The following is a 6335-nucleotide window of genomic DNA, read 5'->3' as shown; positions in this document are numbered from 1 at the left end:
CTCCCACCACTCGTTCTTTAGTTCACTACTTCCGGTGACCTAGCCCAGGCGGCGCTGAAAACAGCGTTCCCCTTCTCACAAGAGGCGAGTTTGAACCCCCTGCTCTCATGGCAAAGGTCGAGCTGTGTGGTCGCCGAGAGCCGTCGTTCGTCGAAGTTGATATCGTGATTCTCTGCGGTCCGGTCGTATTTTGTGTAAGAGATTGTTCTCGCCGCTATTAAGAAGTGCAACTGTTTAATTCTAATAAATCCTTATATGGTGATACAAGAATCTGAGAGTCATTTATTCGGATATCCCAGAGTCCGTTGGTAGTAAACAAGTCGTGCCGGTACCTTGCGCAGTTGGCAAGGTCAACGGTGTTGGTCGGAGACGTGCTAAGAATTTCGGATGAGAAGGATTAAGACGTCGATTAAGAAGTCGTTGGAACGATTGAAATTATCTTACAGTTTTCAGAAGTGGGATCAAAGATCTAGTCGTGTCGAATAAAATTCGTGTGGACCGAGTCGGTACAACGGAACAGATAAGAAGAAGGAATTTGTCGGACAAAAAGTGGACAATACTTGTTCGAGTTGTTTGTGAAGTGATCTCGTTTAGACATCGAGTGCACAAGTGCTTTGATTGGCGATGGTAGATAGAGCTGTGCTGGATAGAGCCACTCTAGCTCAACTCAAAAAAGAAGCTCGCCGATATAGACTGCCGTCAACGGGTGATCGGGCAGAGTTAATCGATAGCATAATGTCGCATTTAGAGCGGCACGGACCGATGGATTTTCTGTCGGAACAGAGCGATCAGGCGAACACAGAGTCTCAGGTCGCAGCCGGAAGGTAGGAACAGTCGGGGCTGTTGATGGCGGACATATTCAAGGAGACGATGAGAGAGTTTAGAGACTCTCTGACTAATTCGCAGATAGAAATTCAGAGACAGCAGCAACAATTTTTAATAAATATAGTTCAGCGGATGGCGGAGCGAGGAAGATCAATGCCGGTGGTCGATGGAAGAGAGTCAGCTGAAGTAAGGGTGTTAGAAGACGGAAGCAGATCGCGGGATCACTACAGGGAGCATCCCCCGCGACCCACCGTTCCGTCGATGGCACCAGCCAGTCTGATGGTGGAGTAATTAAGTGGTTGGCTACTCAAATTCCTGAGTACGGAGGCTCGGAAAATGAAAACGTGGCGGCATGGATTCGACGCGTCGACCGGGTGGCTCAAATTCATAACGCGTCCGACGGTGCAGTGTTGTTAGCCGCGTCGAGTAAGCTTACGAAATGTGCAAAACAGTGGTACCAACTACAGGAAGGGACTGAGATTGAGTCGTGGAATTGTTTGAAGAGAGAAATTGTAAAAATTTTTGATAGACATATTCCATTCTATAAGGTGATGCAAAAAATAGAAGTGCGCAAATGGAATTCTACAAAAGAGACGTTCGATCAATATACAATGGATAAGTTGGAACTGATATACCAGATAGATGTTCCGGTGAGAGATACAATACATTTGTTAATTAGCGGTATTCCGTCCGGTTCGCTGAGAGCAACCGCGTTATCTATCTGCAGTGATACATTACAGGAATTTCTCGAGCGCATGCGGTACGTGACGGCGGGATTCGCGGATGGTGATAAGAAAGTGGCGTCACAGTCAACATCAAATAAAGTGCATGATGTGCTGTGCCGTAATTGTGGGAAGAAGGGACATACACACAAAGATTGCAGAAGTGATTTAGCTTTTTTCTATTGCAAGTCGAAGGGGCATTGCCAGTATGATTGCCCGCAACTCAAAGACAGACGGAAGGCACCCGCTCAGCGGCTTTAGCAACCATCGGCTCAGACTGCCGCCGCCGTGGACGACGAGGAGGAAGCGGGCGAACCAGTAGCCTTTGTTGCCGAGGAGCAGGGACGCAGGTTAGAGCTTTCGAGTTCTATCGTCAAGGTCATCAACATTGCGGGTCTCCCGAGCAACTTGACGGCCTTAGTGGATACAGGAAGCCCAGTATCGTTAAGCATGACATTTTTGTAAAATTACTAAAACCCCACGGCGTTAGATACACTGCTACTAACAGAAAATTTGTTAATTTAACGCGCGCGCCGTTAGATGTGCTCGGAATAGTAACGGTACGTTTGTCATTACAGCCAATTCTAAATACAGAGTTTGCGGTGGATCTTTTTGTAATAAAGGATCAGGCATTTTTCTCGGATTTAATTTTAGGTCGCGACTTTATTACGAAAGAAAAATTAACCCTCATATATAAGTTATGCGACAAACCGCCGCAAGGAAGTGAAATAACCACAGAGTTGTTTGCGCAGTTGCCCTTGGATCAAGTAGATCAGTCAAGCCTAGAAAATAAAATACAAGATGGTGAAATTGTCTACGACAAAGCGTATAAAAATAAAGTAATCGAAGTAATTCAAAAAATTGAAAATAGTAACATATCTCCGGTGAAAAATGATTATTTTGTTAAAGTAAGGCTACGGGATGAAACGCCCTACGCTTTTGCACCGAGACGTTTTGCTCATGCAGAAAAGTTAGAAATTCGTAAAATTACACAGCCACACAAAAAAAATGTTCTGGCCTGGGGATCAGACCATGTTTACTATATGTTTTTGGGGTCGCTGAAACCGAATCCGAAGTCCATTTAACCCTATCACATCAGGTTTTGGACATAACCTCAAAAAACCTATAATTCAAGTCAATATAAGCCAATTAGCCAGTTATACCAAATATATTAAATCAATTAACTCTATAACCCCTCAACTCCATAACTCTGAACCTCTTAACCCGTTAATCCCTTGACTTCAAATTCCAATAACCTTATAACCTCGTAAACCCATATCGTATGCTCAGAAAACAAATGTGGAACCGTCGGCATTTAGCGTTATCCAATGTACACCACGAGGAGGTTGCACGAACGGATTTTGTACATCATATAGCCTTTATAAGAGCTATTTTAAAGGTAAACTGATGAATAAATAAATAAATAAATAACAAATAACAGATATATAAAATTTTAGTCATTCTCTTTTTTTGAACTATAACGGGTTCTTTTTTGATCGAAAGATCTGTGCAATGGGTTCCGTTTGCGCTTTCTAGCATCTTTCTGTGTGTCTCTTTTTAGCATCCAGCAGAAATCTGCCATCATATTTTCGTCCTATCTCCCTTGGTAACGAGTTTCCATCACATTGATATCCTGGTGAAATCGTTCGCCCTGCTCTTCGCTAAAGTCTCCAAGATTGTCAGGAAATTTTTCAAGGTGGGAGTGCAAAAAATGTAATTTTAAATTCATTAGACATCCAAGCGTTTGAAAGTCTGTAATCATTTTTTTAAAAGACTAATTTCTAAGACTATACATATTAAGGAACAGACACTTGGTTTAAACCTAATTAACGACACGAATTTACTTGACCATTCTTATTTTAACTTACTTGACTCAATAAAATCTTGCAAATTTTAAGTTTAACGTAACCGTTTTACTTTGACTTTACTGTTAGTTGGTGGGGAGTCTGTTATATAAGTTGTTGCTTTTACTCTCTGTTCATCGTTTGATCTTGACTTTGGATATGTAAGTTTCAAAACGTTTTTACTTTAACTTGTATATTGTGTGCGACTATTTACTACACGACCTTTTTATGAAGTCAAACATTATACAACCTACCATGGACTTCTAATGTAAGATCTATCATCTTTTCTTTTCACTTTCCATCTTCTTGCGAACTTTTGCAATATGACGTGATTACTTCTATTTATATTTATATTTATCTTTGTACACTGAAGAGGGCTCAAGTAGGACCGAAACGTTTGTCATTTGTTAAATGTTCAATTTTATTTGAATTTTATTTGCGTTTTATTTGCATTTTGTCTCTAAATAAATTTTTAAGATCCATTAAAAGCTCGAAAAAGACCTTGTTATATATTTTTCTATTTCTATACATAGTGTGTGTATTTATATCCATACAGTGTAATATATACAGGGTGTCTGACAATTGGTGTAACATCTCTTGTAGGTAGTGTTACGTCCCGTGGACTCCACTTCCTCCTCGCGACGTGATAACAACGAGATATGATATCACGGAAACGCCGCCGCGCGGTACTGGCGCGAGACCGAATATCAGTGATCGATAGAATCAAGAAACACCGAGTTTGGAAAATTCCTGTTTTTCTTTTTTGGTTAATTTTTCTTTTTTTTTTTTATCTTAAACGGAAACTTACATCCCGGGAATATGAAATCAAGAAAAATCCGACGGATAACGAGAAATCGGGTAACCTATCGTGAAATTTCGATTGGTCCCGAGTTTTCCGAGTCACGGGTATAAAAGAGCCTCGCAGGGCTCTTTGAGTCAGTGAAAAACGAAATTTTCCAAAGCGCGGTCCCGATCAGTACGCGAGTAAACAAAGTGCCGGCAAAATAAGTGACCAAAGAACAATTGTGTTTGCAACAAGTGTGAATCCTGTTTTCTAATTGGAGCTTACTCAAGACCGCCGCCGCCGCTCTGCTGCTGTTTGCTGCCGCCTAGTACGAGATTAACAATAAGTAGTAAGTGCTAGTATTAAGTCGTGATCACGTCACCTGTGCCTCACGCCGCGATCAAAGATTGAAAGTAATTGCCAGGACAGTTGCTCCTTTCGTTAAAACCGAGCTAACGCTGATACGGATTGCCGACGATTTGCAAGGACCGTCGAGCGACTCTCAGCGGGCGCTCTCGCGCTGTCGAAACCCCGAGCTAACGCTGATACGAGTTGCCGACGATTCGCAAGGACCGTCGAGCGATTCTCAGCGGGCGCTCTCGCGCTGACGAAACCCAGAGTTAACGCTGATACGGATTGCCAACGATTCGCCAGGACCGTCGAGCGATTCTCAGCGGGGGCTCTCGCGCTGTCGAAATAAAGTCCATACGAATAAATAAACTGAGGTAGCAACTGACCTACAAACCCCCGAGCCGCGAGATACTTATAATCGCAAATTTTAAGTGGACCCGACCGCTTGCCAAAAACGGTAGAAATCCAGGGCCACCCTCCGGGGATATCGTCGAAGGGCCGCCAAACGGGCCCGAAAACAGGCTGAGGCACCGCCGGTTACCGCCCCTCTTCCGACATTAGAAAACAAACAAAGCAATAGCAGTTCTAAGAAAAACACCGACACACCATCAGATTTGCGAGCTCAGTCGCCTCTTCCGCGCTCTTCTCCACTCCGTCCTTCGCCACCATCCTCACCCGAACCAGAATATTTAGGCGAGCGCCCCGCCGACCTCTCTCGTCCACGTACCTTCCCCCGTCCCCTCCATCTCCTAGCGCTTGCCTCTGCCTACAAAATTACCACCCCTACCTCCACCGTGTATGTAGTCGATCCCGAGAACCCCCCGAACTCCATCGGATAATTTCCACCTACCCTCCAGATGCACTCTTCACTGTTAAATTCCCCCTCTTTTCGGAACACAGGTTAGTCCCTGTAAAGGACTTTTATAAATTCTTCTCCCCGGCTACCTGTAAAATCACGGAAATAATCAAGGTAGAACTGGACTGAGTTCGCAGCACACACATACTCACATCCATCCATTCATAACAAATTAAAAAATTGTAAACTACCATCTGAAACTATGTTAATTTTGTAAATAAATAACTATACATAAAATCAAAATGACAAGCAAATATATATATTCGATTATAAATATCGTCTAAACATTTCTAATTGACCTCTTCCCCACCATCCCGCACTTCTGAATAGATCGCACAGTCTCATCCCAGGCAATTGAGATTTGCATTTCAGGCCTTAAACAGAGACACACGAGCGAAGTCCAAAGAGCGACGGAGTAAGAGCGGCACACGACCGTTGACCCGTCCGCCGGACCCGAACATCGCTCGACTCTCGGACCCACCCGACCGTTTTTCCAAGTGTGCTTGTCACGAGAGATAAAGAAAATTCGATAAGTGTTACGCTCCGTTCATGCCCGACTGTTTCCAAGGGCTAGGACGTAACACGTGATATAAGAAACTTACTTACGGTAAGTGTAAGAAAGTAAAATATATTTAAGTAAGAGAGTAAAAAACCATGACAATAGATAAATGTCATAGTGATTATTAAAATATTTTTAAACATTATTTAAATATTAAGGATAAAAAATAAAACACTATATTAGATTTGTATAATAGGCGTTAAATTTTTTTTAAAACATCCCCAAGCAACCAGCTGACGTTGTAATGACGTAAATATACGTGATTTTTGTCACTAATTGGTGATTATGACCTAAATCTGACGTTATTTTGAACGTCATAATAATGACGTCAGTATATACGTCACACATATACGTCATATATGATGTAACTATTGGTCTTTGGAGTAACGTCAGT

Source organism: Pseudomyrmex gracilis, unplaced genomic scaffold, assembly GCF_002006095.1.
Source record: "Pseudomyrmex gracilis isolate BER0280 unplaced genomic scaffold, ASM200609v1 scaffold_739, whole genome shotgun sequence".
In the NCBI taxonomy this organism is placed as follows: Eukaryota; Metazoa; Arthropoda; class Insecta; order Hymenoptera; family Formicidae; genus Pseudomyrmex; species Pseudomyrmex gracilis.
This window is presented reverse-complemented; position numbering follows the sequence as displayed.